This window comes from Schistocerca cancellata, chromosome 4, assembly GCF_023864275.1.
Source record: "Schistocerca cancellata isolate TAMUIC-IGC-003103 chromosome 4, iqSchCanc2.1, whole genome shotgun sequence".
Classification (NCBI taxonomy): Eukaryota; Metazoa; Arthropoda; class Insecta; order Orthoptera; family Acrididae; genus Schistocerca; species Schistocerca cancellata.
The window spans coordinates 613,603,098-613,616,777 of record NC_064629.1 but is presented as its reverse complement, the minus strand read 5'-3'; the positions used below and the strand labels follow the sequence as shown (position 1 = coordinate 613,616,777).

At 42.3% G+C, this 13,680-nt stretch overlaps 1 protein-coding gene across 5 annotated transcripts in view; it reads left to right on the top strand.

Annotated features, from left to right (window-relative positions):
- LOC126185180 (plasma membrane calcium-transporting ATPase 2) overlaps positions 1-13,680 on the top strand; it is a 391,073-nt gene that overhangs the window by 189,562 nt on the left and 187,831 nt on the right. The gene's annotated exons all lie outside the window — the stretch shown is intronic.

The window sequence follows — 13,680 nt, the reverse complement described above, 5'->3', positions numbered from 1 at the left end:
ATCTGCAAAAAGCCTCAGTGAACTTCCGATGTCATCCACCAGGTCATTTATGTATATTGTGAATAGCAACGGTCCTATGACACTCCCCTGCGGAACACCTGAAATCACTCTTACTTCGGAAGACTTCTCTCCATTGAGAATAACATGCTGCGTCCTGTTATCTAGGAACTCTTCAATCCAATCACACAATTGGTCTGATAGTCCATATGCTCTTACTTTGTTCATTAAACGACTGTGGGGAACTGTATCGAACGCCTTGCGGAAGTCAAGAAACACGGCATCTACCTGTGAACCCGTGTCTATGGCCCTCTGAGTCTCGTGGACGAATAGCGCGAGCTGGGTTTCACATGACCTTCTTTTTCGAAACCCATGCTGATCCCTACAGAGTAGATTTCTAGTCTCCAGAAAAGTCATCATACTCGAACATGATACGTGTTCCAAAATTCTACAACTGATCGACGTTAGAGATATAGGTCTATAGTTCTGCACATCTGTTCGACGTCCCTTCTTGAAAACGGGGATGACCTGTGCCCTTTTCCAATCCTTTGGAACGCTACGCTCTTCTAGAGACCTACGGTACACCGCTGCAAGAAGGGGGGCAAGTTCCTTCGCGTACTCTGTGTAAAATTGAACTGGTATCCCATCAGGTCCAGAGGCCTTCGCTCTTTTGAGCGATTTCAATTGTTTTTCTATCCCTCTGTCGTCTATTTCGATATCTACCATTTTGTCATCTGTGCGACAATCTAGAGAAGGAACTACAGTGCAATCTTCCTCTGTGAAACAACTTTGGAAAAAGACATTTAGTATTTCGGCCTTTAGTCTGTCATCCTCTGTTTCAGTACCATTTTGGTCACAGTCTTGGACATTTTGTTTTGATCCACCTACCGCTTTGACGTAAGACCAAAATTTCTTAGGATTTTCTGCCAAGTCAGTACATAGAACTTTACTTTCGAATTCATTGAACGCCTCTCGCATAGCCCTCCTCACACTACATTTCGCTTCGCGTAATTTTTGTTTGTCTGCAAGGCTTTGGCTATGTTTATGTTTGCTGTGAAGTTCCCTTCGCTTCCGCAGCAGTTTTCTAACTCGGTTGTTGTACCACGGTGGCTCTTTTCCATCTCTTACGATCTTGCTTGGCATATACTCATCTAACGCATAATGTACGATGGTTTTGAACTTTGTCCACTGATCCTCAACACTATCTGTACTTCAGACAAAACTTTTGTGTTGAGCCAACAGGTACTCTGAAATCTGCTTTTTGTCACTTTTGCTAAACAGAAAAATCTTCCTACCCTTTTTAATATTCCTATTTACGGCTGAAATCATCGATGCCGTAACCGCTTTATGATCGCTGATTCCCTGTTCTGCGTTAACTTTTTCAAATAGTTCGGGTCTGTTTGTCACCAGAAGGTCTAATGTTATCGCCACGAATCGGTTCTCTGTTTAACTGCTCAAGGTAGTTTTCAGATAAAGCACTTAAATTTCACTGGATTCTTTGTTCCTGCCACCCGTTATGAACGTTTGAGTCTCCCAGTCTATATCCGGCAAATTAAAATCTCCACCCAGAACTATAACATGGTGGGGAAATTTACTCGAAATATTTTCCAAATTATCCTTCAGGCGCTCAGCCACAACAGCTGCTGAGCCAGGGGGCCTATAGAGACATCCAATTACCATGTCTGAGCCTGCTTTAACCGTGACCTTCACCCAAATCATTTCACATTTCGGATCTCCGTCAATTTCCTTCGATACTATTGCACTTCTTATCGCTATAAACACGCCTCTCCCTTCAGTGTTCAGCCTGCCTCTGCGGTATACATTCCAATCTGAGTTCAGGATTTCATTACTGTTTACGTCTGGTTTCAGCCAACTTTCTGTCCCTAGTACTATATGGGCGTTGTGACCGTTTATTAATGAGAGCAGTTCTGGGACCTTTCTGTAGACGCTCCTGCAGTTTACTATTAGCACATTAATATTGTTATTCCCTGTTGCATTTTGCCTACTCCTACCTTGCCGCGTCTCAGGAGGCGTCTTGTCGGGCCTAGGGAGGGGATTCTCTAACCTAAAAAAACCCCCATGTGCACTCCACACGCACTCCGCTCCCCTTGTAGCCGCTTCCGGCGTGTAGTGCACGCCTGACCTATTCAGGGGGACCCTACATTTCTCCACCCGATAGCGGACGTCGAGAAATTTGCACCCCAGATGTCCGCAGAATCGTCTGAGCCTCTGGTTTAAGCCTTCCACTCGGCTCCAAACCAGAGGACCGCGATCGGTTCTGGGAACGATACAACAAATAGTTAGCTCTGATTCCACCCCGCGAACGAGGCTTTCCGCCTTCACCAATTCCGCCAACCGCCTGTACGAACTGAGGATGACCTCTAAACCCAGACGGCAGGAGTCATTGGTGCCGACATGAGCAACAATTTGCAGTCGGGTGCACCCAGTGCTCTCTATCGCCGCCGGTAAGGCCTCCTCCACATCTCGGATGAGACCCCCCGGCAAGCAGACAGAGTGAACACTGGCCTTCTTCCCCGACCTTCCCGCTATTTCCCTAAGGGGCTCCATCACCCGCCTAACGTTGGAGCTCCCAAGAACTAATAAACCCCTCCCCCCGTGTGACAGATGACTATACACGAAGCTGTACGTGTATGTTAGGCTCATAAATTATCAGAGCTGTGTTACACTTAGTTTAGGTTTCTATGGTGAGGGATATATGTTACCGGTCCTCGAAACTTAAGAAAAATATCGTAAGGAAAAATGCGGAGCGCGGATGTGGTGACCACTGTGTCAGGATGGCTTGCTGCGCAGCACATCTGCCTAGTAAGCACGAGACCCGGGTTCGAATCCCAGTCAGGCTCTAATTTTCAGCTTGCCCATTGATTTCAATCAATGACTACTGGCAGCTAATGTCTCCAATTCCTTTGTGACTTCATAGATTTCTTGTATTGTACTCTCTAATGATACATTTTCGGGTATGACTCCATCCTTTGCTTCTCAAACGTTTTTACCTACTTCAGGTATATTTAAGGAAAGCTTTCATTCACGCAGTATATTAGATAATTCATTAAGGACGGATGCTAAATATTAAAAAGTTTTTCATTTACATCATGGTTACATTGTTTTTCATTATCTTCAAAATCTTCGCGTGGACTATTTTGTTTGTTTTTATTAAGTACAATCATTCTATAGGGTCTAAATTGCTGTTTCCTTTCAGTTATCAGCGGTTGATGTTCTTCAGGAAATGTCAACTTTCATCTTTATACCTCGGAGCTCTGAGTTTCCAATAGAATGGTAGATAGTTTTATGCCCCATATTTGTCTACAGGTTCTTAATTCCCAGAGAATACGAAGATTGGTTGTTAATGTCATTCATTTATTACCTGGGTTTAATTAGCATATAGTCGCTGCACGTTCTGAATTGTTGTAAAGCTACACATCACCCACAATTACTTGATTGAAAGTAAGTCCAATCTTTAATTCAGTGTGATTCCAAGTCCCTTAACCATTCTCTTGAGTGTCTTTAGGATTTATTATTCTCATATTCCACGATCTTCCATCCTCAGTTATTTCTGGTGTAAACTATGTTCTTCATAAAATTTATTTTTGTTGTAATTCCTACATTAATGAAGTGTTCAGTGATATAATTTACGTTTTATAACTGCTTATTAGGATCGTTTACATACCAAGAACAACTTCAGGCCATTAGTTTGTGATCAGTTGCAAGTAACATTTTGTATTTAAGAAAACTTAATGTTCAGAGATAGCCCAAATATAAATTTATACTCCTTGTTCACATAATTCAGGAAATCTGCTCTTCATTAATGCTGTCTCCAACAGGTACATAATAAAAATTGTTCTGTTTGCAGCTCTTTTGGCGAGATTGTAGATAAATTAAACCACTCTTCCGTCATTAATATTCTACAGTTAATATTATATTACATTCTACAGCTTTGCTATTCTATGGTGGGGATAATTTACACTTTGCTGTTGCAACAGTTAACTTGAAAACGGTTTGCGTTGATCTTCCTCCGTACAACACATCAATTATTGTTTTACATTACATTTACATTATTTGTATTTCAAGGATCCCAGAGAAAGCGGTCTCAAGGTTATGGAAATGCAATGAAATGACTTAATGTTATGAATTATTGTTGTATTACCGTGGTAATATTAATAATAAAATAACCTATAACAGCAGTTACAAGAGTTTCTGTGAAGATACTCGTCAGAACAGTAAGACTCGCCAAACAATTCTTGTAATTAAATTCCACCACATGAGCTACAAGACATGTAAAGTAAACAGCAGTATGAGGAGACTGTTCCTTAGAGCCTGCGGCATTCTGTGGTCCCAGCACACAACAGGTGGACAGCTACGAGCTGATGGTCTGAACCAGTCCGCGGACTGGCGCCTGGGTGCGACGAATGCGAGTCCGAATAATGTGGACAGTGGTTAAGATACTGGTCGCACATTCGGGAGGACGGCGGTTCAAAAACTCCTTCGGCCATTCAGACCTAGATTTTTCTGTGGTTCCCTTAAATATCTTACTGCAAATGCAGGAGACTTCCTTCGAAAAACACACCGTAGTTTACCTTCACAATCCTTTCTCATATCGATCTTGTGCTCCGTGTCTACTGACCTAGTATTTGATCCGACATACCAATATATTGCATTTTTAGGTGAAAGAATCGAGGAAAAATGAATGCTCCTTGTTTATTATTGAGGTAGAAGGGATGTGTGGAAGGAATGAGAATAGTTGTTGGTTGCATCTAAAGCTTCTCATAATTTCACAAATTAATCAACTGGAAATACAGCAAACTTAGATTTTTATTTTCATAGATAGAGCACTACATAGCAACTTCCACTTTCTGTCAGTAAGCCCTAGGAGGAAGAGATGCTGACAAACGTAATTACTGCCGGGCATTGGTGCAGTTTAAACACAACCTCACCTGACAGGGACTGGAAGTAGCTTCTATGACGTGCTAAGCGGCGAAGAAATAACTGTAGTTGTAAGGGTAACTCATTGAAGTTTCAGCCTTTTTCTAAGTAAGCGATGCAGCTCTTTTATTTATGTAGTACGACCTATTGTAGTTACGTAGGTGAAGAGCCAATGTTTCAAGAAGTCTGCTACGCAACGTGGAATCCAGAAAGTACTTAGCGATTTTAAGTGGGCCATCTTACAGCTTTTGCTTCAGACGTAAAGACTACCCGTGGTAATATGGTTAAGTTTTCTCTTGCTGAGAAATAAGTTAAACAGATGTGCTAATGTATTCTACAGTATATTGTGAGCGCTACGTGTACGGACATAGCCATGTGCACAAGGTGCTTTTTGCTTGTAAATGTTTTATTTCTGACAAACATTTGTATAATGTACCACATTTTATCCACTAATAAGACAACTAGGCAGGTGGTGCCTACTCAAAATGAACACGTTTTGTAACAAATCTTGAAGACCAGATGACGACAGCAAAGTCTGTCGAAACCGGTATTTACGCGATATTGGCTATAAAGTTTTTTAACCCATTATAAATCTTGGAAGCACATCTTCACGAGGGCGCCTTTTTGTCGTGAGAATAATATTTCGGGCGCATTTCGTATTAGACACTGTGTAAACCATCAAGCGATTTTGTATATAGACAATAGAGACAAGAAATTCCTACAGACACGCTTTTGCGAAAAAATCGCAGGACTTTAGAGCCCCGTTTGAAATGGGAGACGGAGACAATTGCTATACAATGTTGCTCAACACATCGTAGTGTGGACGTGATGGTAGATATGGCCTCCAGCTATTCTGAATGTTTCGTCGTTTTTTGTTTTTTTTTTCTTCTTATTGTTGAACGTCACTTCACAAGATGCGGCTAATGGAGAAAATGTTGTAGCTGACTGAAGATTTTCACGTGGCATCATATTTGTGGAAAGTAAATACACTCCTGGAAATGGAAAAAAGAACACATTGACACCGGTGTGTCAGACCCACCATACTTGCTCCGGACACTGCGAGAGGGCTGTACAAGCAATAATCACACGCACGGCACAACGGACACACCAGGAACCGCGGTGTTGGCCGTCGAATGGCGCTAGCTGCGCAGCATTTGTGCACCGCCGCCGTCAGTGTCAGCCAGTTTGCCGTGGCATACGGAGCTCCATCGCAGTCTTTAACACTGGTAGCATGCCGCGACAGCGTGGACGTGAACCGTATGTGCAGTTGACGGACTTTGAGCGAGGGCGTATAGTGGGCATGCGGGAGGCCGGGTGGACGTACCGCCGAATTGCTCAACACGTGGGGCGTGAGGTCTCCACAGTACATCGATGTTGTCGCCAGTGGTCGGCGGAAGGTGCACGTGCCCGTCGACCTGGGACCGGACCGCAGCGACGCACGGATGCACGCCAAGACCGTAGGATCCTACGCAGTGCCGTAGGGGACCGCACCGCCACTTCCCAGCAAATTAGGGACACTGTTGCTCCTGGGGTATCGGCGAGGACCATTCGCAACCGTCTCCATGAAGCTGGGCTACGGTCCCGCACACCGTTAGGCCGTCTTCCGCTCACGCCCCAACATCGTGCAGCCCGCCTCCAGTGGTGTCGCGACAGGCGTGAATGGAGGGACGAATGGAGACGTGTCGTCTTCAGCGATGAGAGTCGCTTCTGCCTTGGTGCCAATGATGGTCGTATGCGTGTTTGGCGCCGTGCAGGTGAGCGCCACAATCAGGACTGCATACGACCGAGGCACACAGGGCCAACACCCGGCATCATGGTATGGGGAGCGATCTCCTACACTGGCCGTACACCACTGGTGATCGTCGAGGGGACACTGAATAGTGCACGGTACATCCAAACCGTCATCGAACCCATCGTTCTACCATTCCTAGACCGGCAAGGGAACTTGCTGTTCCAACAGGACAATGCACGTCCGCATGTATCCCGTGCCACCCAACGTGCTCTAGAAGGTGTAAGTCAACTACCCTGGCCAGCAAGATCTCCGGATCTGTCCCCCATTGAGCATGTTTGGGACTGGATGAAGCGTCGTCTCACGCGGTCTGCACGTCCAGCACGAACGCTGGTCCAACTGAGGCGCCAGGTGGAAATGGCATGGCAAGCCGTTCCACAGGACTACATCCAGCATCTCTACGATCGTCTCCATGGGAGAGTAGCAGCCTGCATTGCTGCGAAAGGTGGATATACACTGTACTAGTGCCGACATTGTGCATGCTCTGTTGCCTGTGTCTATGTGCCTGTGGTTCTGTCAGTGTGATCATGTGATGTATCTGACCCCAGGAATGTGTCAATAAAGTTTCCCCTTCCTGGGACAATGAATTCACGGTGTTCTTATTTCAATTTCCAGGAGTGTAATTCCGAATATAAAAATCGCAACAAGTAGTAGTCGGCAAACAGTACACGTGTTTCTACCAACGTCTCCTGTTAAGATTTCTTTCACTGTCCATTATCATCTCCGCACAAGCAGAAATCCCAAGGTCAGCCGTATTTAGCAAATACAGAGGCCTTAATGATTGATCACGAAGCAAAGTATCTAGACTGTCTACTTTCATTATCTAGCGACTTGTCTTTAGACAGTCTGTCTACAATATCTGTAGACAGTCGATCGATTTTGTATAAAAGTGTGTAATTACCATAAGAATATCACTGAGCACGTTTCATGCTAAAGTAGCAGTTCCTTCATATCCAAAAATCAATGAGGAAAAACTACAAGTATTTGAATAATGCATGCAAAGTTGTGTAGTCCATTTGCAAATGTTCAAATGTGTGTGAAAGCTTATGGGACTTAACTGCTAAGGTCATCAGTCCCTAAGCTTACACACTACTTAACCTAAATTATCCTAATAACACACACACACACACACACACACACACACACACACACACACACACACACACACACACACCAATGCGCGAAGGACGACTCGAACCTCCGCCGGGACCAGAGTCCATCTGCAGTTACTTAGTCCATTTATTTTGATCCATCTGTAACAATAGGGAACTAAAGAGTCACATTTTTGACACCTTTCTTATTCATCTTAAAATGGTGAAATTCAAATGGGAAAACCATAGATACAGTTATAGAGATAAAGCGAAAAATTAGGCAATATCTGGTCATGTGATCGAGGGATAAGTCCATCAAAAAGTAGTTCCTCTTGGCCTTGGTTACATGACAATTTCGTAAAATGAGTCTTAATTTGAAGAGCTATGCACAGTCCCTTGAAACTGGAAACAAACAGTGAGAGAGATGGCATTATATCAAGAATTTTCTCCTATGAGTATGTCACAAGACAAGGGAGGTCGTTCTGACAGATCGTCATTGACTCCAGTGGAAGATCAACCACTGCCAACTACCGCATAATCAAGAAAAAAGAAAAAAGAAATATTGAGGAAATGCTGAATTTTTGAAACTCTAAACTGACAACATACGTCTGAAGGCACAGCAAGGTATTACCAAAGATCACAATGTGTCTCAAGTATATAATGTTCTACAGCACACAGAATGCATTAGGAGTCATTCTGTAATACGAATAAAATTTTTCAGGAAAGTTTTTACTTTATGTAAAGTAAAAAATACTCCTAAATGCCTATCGCTACACATTGTAGTCCATAGCCTCCTATTTCTTTTGTACTTAAGAATTCTGAGTCACTTCAGTGTCAAAACAAACACCAGAAAAGTAATGAAGTTATTGTTCTGTAAGATTGCACAGGCAAGCTGGTGGTGAAACTGCACCTATGTTGTCTACGATCTTATGTGTCAGCTGTCGAAGAGTGGGAATTCCCTTCCCGTTGCACCTCGGATCGTCAACGGGGTGAAAGGAGAAAAGAAAGACAGACACTTGCACTGATGGGTAGTAGTTAGTTTACCTGCCCTGCAGTGTGTGAGTGTAAGTCTCTAGTGACATCTATATCGACAGGACATTCAATCCTTATTTTCCTATCCTGCCTGGTTCTGTTAAAATAGAAAAGTCGCAGCCGAAGCTCCTGAGGCACGGAGATGAGATTTAATTATTTACAACTTAGAGTACTGAGCTGTCACAGGAAAGTGAAAATTTGAAAACGCATTAGTCAACTTACAAGGGGTGGCCACGACGTTTGGAACGCGGATTTACTGTGAACTTCGTACTCTCGTAGTACTCCACGAGTACAACAAAATGTGTAGGCAGTAGTGTGTACTTCTCAAGCGTTATTGAGAAAATCGCAAGATAATTTCGGTCGTCAGATATACACCTGTGCGTGGCCATTTTTACTATGAAGCGGCAGTAGCCGAATGGTTAGCTTTCAAGCCCCGTAATCGCTGGATCGAGTCCCGTTCGTCAGTTTTTTTATTTTCAACACAATTTTACTATTTATATTACAATTGATATAATGGGAAAAATACGTTTAATCGGATGAACTTTTATTAAATTTACAATGTTATTTGGCAGTCTACAAATTACCACCACAGGTAATATAGTATTCATAACTATCGACTAGTAAACGACCAAATTCATAAAGTGATACTGAAAATGTATGCTTGTCCGTGATTTGAGAAATCCCTTATACCTGGAAGGAGCCCAAAAGACTTGTTATCTCCAAGTTTTGACCGGCACAGACGGCTTTCGAAAGATGTACAATTGTTCGTCGCTTTCGACATTACAAGTTGCAGTATGGTATTTTTCGTAAAAACATGGAAAACATATCTAAACGGCACCAGCTGCATTGAATAAATGCTGTGTTTCCGCATACGCAAGGTCTTTCGAGTTTTTCCGTGGAAAAACAAACCTCGTTAACATTTTCAAAAACCTCTCTTTCAGCCGATAATTTGGAAGCAAACCATGCATAACGCAGTATTTCCTTGAATATTGGCGCTGATGATTGGTCATGCAGTATCGAGTGTATTTTAGTAGCGTCTTCACGAGCAGCAGTTTCTCTTTCTCTTTTGATCAAATACGAACAATTTTGAAGACACGAAAAATCCTGCATTTTAGTATCATTTTATGAATTTGGTCGTTCCTTTAGTCAATAGTTACGAGTATTATATTATCTGTGATAATAAAAATTTGTAGACTGACAAATATCATTGTAAATTTAATAAAAGTTAATCTGATTACACGTATTTTTCCCATTATATCAATTGTAATGTAAATGGTAAAAAATTGACTGTGTTGAAAATAAAAAAACGGACGAACGGGACTCGATCCAACGATCCAGCGGCTACGGGGCTTGAACGCTAACAACTCGGCTGCCGCCGCTTCATGGTAAAAATGGCCACGCACAGGTATATATTTCAGGACCGAGATTACTTTGCGATTTTCTCAATAACGCTTGAGAAGTACGCGCTACTGCTTACACATTTTATTGTCCTCGTGGAGTACGAAGAGTGTAAGAAGTTTACAGTAAATCCGCGTTCCAAACTACGTGGCCTCCCCTTGTTGGACGTAGAGACATCTACAGTATAAATAAGATTGTATTTTTTTGGCCTCTTCCGTTTTATATCTCCACCTAGAAGGCAATTAAGAAGAATGTCGCAAGTCTAAATTATAATCGATCCACGCCAAAGTCTCGGGTTAATTTATTCTTTTTCAAAATACGAAGTGTACATTCTGCAAATTAAGATGTTGACACAAGAAGTTGATTGCCTATTATGCCAAGTGTAGCCTGTTGTAAAGCCGAGCGAGGTGGCGCAGTGGTTAGCACACTACGCTCGTATTCGGGAGGACGACAGTTGAAACCCGCGTCCTGCCATCCTGATTTAGGTTTTCCGTGATATCCCTAAATCGCTTCAGGCAAATGCCGTGATGGTTTCTTTGAAAGGGCACGGCCGACTTCCATCCTCGTCCTTCCCAAATCCGATGGAACTGATGACCTCGTTGTTTGGTCCCCTCCTTCGAATCAACCATCCTATTGTAAAACCATAGCCAGTGTAATCGGTCGTTGCCGAGGGAAGAATTCGTATCTGTTAGGAGCTTTCTGGACAGGGATCATTATGGTAACACGAGAGACCTACACTAGACGTGCGCTGATCGCCATTAATTCGTTTTTCTATCGTGCAGTGTTCAGCACAACGCTAATCACGCGCTAATTCCGTAAGCTAGTGATTGGAACATTGTCGCCATTCAGTAACTCGCATTTATTTGTGAACGGAGCCAGGTATGTGTTACTACAATTTCAATTTTTTTTTTTTGTACTTTCAGCTGTATTTCGCTCGCAATAATGTATGGTCTAAAACGTACCAACTTTGAGCCACCCGCTATCAAACATTTTCACTAAAAGATTCGTGAATCAAGTGCACATGTTTGACAGATAGCACCATTTCACGATGATTGTTTATGAGTTACGGAAAGGTAAATGGTTTATGAAGAAGTAAAGGTGCAGAACTACCATGTGTACAAAAATCAGAATTCGTAATCACATACTTTCGTCAAAATCTATTGAGAAACGTTATAGAACTTCACGAGGAAGATAAAACTTTTTAAGTAAAAATAATTATTTCATAAAACGAAGTGGCGTAGTCCTTTATACAGCCAAGAGGTTTTACAACGTGAAAATCGCAGAAGCGGGTTATGCCATCCCGGACAGGCGTGCAGTGTGAACGCAGCCAAGTCACTACAATGCGCCTTATGAGCGACTGAAAACAGGCGATGTGGACTACCACCACGAGAGATTTGCAGTGGCAGAAACTAAGATTTTGAGTAGGAGCTTGTGCAGATAATGTAACTGGTTAATTAAAAGGTTCAAACTTCGTCCTAAAGTACTGTACTTGAAATGCTTTCTTTAACCTGGTTTTAATAGTATTTCAAAACAACGTGGGAAATTTTTTCTTACACACTGAGAAGTACAAGCAGCAGGTAATCAAGTTACTTTTCAAAACGTGTTTCTGAACTTATCCGTATAATGGTAACAGGATCGTGCCAAATACAATAACGGAAGGAAATTATCCTTTCTCTCCCCAAAATACGTATTTCTCCTGTGACACTACCTACCTTCTTCCACAAAAGGACACACGGCGCGTGTAATTCTTGCAATCTTGCAATGAAATAATCAAATTTTAATTGTGTGTTTCATATGTTGACAAGGATGTATCCTTCGTAATTCCCGAGGATATGCTACCAATTACACTTATCAACGCAAATGTTTTGAAATGTGTAAAAAATTTGTTTGGCTTATCTTTTTACTGTGCGTTTTATTTTTATCTCAGGCATATTCTTTCTTAAAGCAAGCATGTATAACAGATTTAAATACGTCTTCCACAAAGTTCAAAACATTTATGTACATAAGGAAGATTACCAATTTTCCATGAGCTGTAAACAATACACACAAAGGGACGTGTAACAGTTCATCATTCATGGCCTCAACAACTGATACTAAGTAATGGTTTCGTTGTCTAGATGTTACACTTGATCTCTCTTCTAATATGCGGACTATTTTTGTCAAAGACCGCGGCGTGTAATGTTTGCCCTAGGTTACGTTCCTACCACTCACCTCTTTCTTTCGGAGTAAAAGAACCTGTCTAAATACACCATCTAAGAGTACTTTCACTGAGACTATTTTGTTTCTCATAAAGTATGACTTAAAATTCTACCTGGAAATTCGTTGTTAGTACGAGCTCTCCTTTCTGACAGAAAATCACGAGTTAAAGTCGCACAACTGAGACCACTTGTTTCGTGCCTCAGGCCGTGGTGTACTGTATATACTATTAAATCCTGAACGTAACTTTCACCAACCCTGACTTCCAACGGTTGAATGGAGCACATCCATTATATTTCTTAATTGCTAGAACACACTTTACCGCATACCTATCATTCACGAAAACTTGGTGGCAAAGTACTAGAAATATCAGGATTTCAGATAGAGAATTGCAGCTGAAGTACACTCTAGGTAGTAATATAGTGAAGACTGTTTCCGTCTCAGGAATTAGCACATCAGTTTCTCTATAGTTCCTTTCAGCTTTGGTGACTCGGGAGTTCACCGCTTCATCAAAGCGTTATCTAAATCAGTATTTGGTGTTTTCTCTTAGTGAGTTCGGTTTCGGAATTCACACTAAAAGTTAATGATGACGTTAATGATACAGCACACTCGTGACACTGCGGCTCTCGATGTATTGATTTCTCTAATGATTTCCGAAATGGAATGTCCTATGCATCTATTCCAACTACTATTCCGCGTTCAGAGTCTGTTAATTCCCGCCGAGCGGCCATAATCACGTAGGAAACCTTTTCACATGAATCATCCGAGCGCAACTAACAGCTCCACCAATGCATTGCGCTTTCACACCTTTTGTATGCGATGCTACCGCCATTTGTATCTGCATATCGTTATTCTCTCCATTTAGAAATTCTGGGTTGTCAACCGAGAACTTCAGGTTTGCAACTATGATTCTGCCACCTTGTCACAATCAGCACGGACATTGGTACTTACTTGTGCATGCCCCCTGACCTTCAAAGTGTGAGTCTTAAGTGTTATAAATACTTCTTTGTCAAGTTTTCTTTCGTTTGCTTTAGTAATTTTTCGTTAAGGAGATAAAGTATTAATCTGTCTTCCTTCATTATCGGTGTCCTTTATCCAGCCAGTGTTGGGTCGTGACTAGAGTCGTATCTAGGCTATTATTACGGTGGGGTCGCCACTCTCAAAGGCATTTCAAATTTATTACCAGCTCAGTCCCCCCCCCCTTCCCCCCCCCCCTCCCTCGTCTGCGTATAGAGCGGA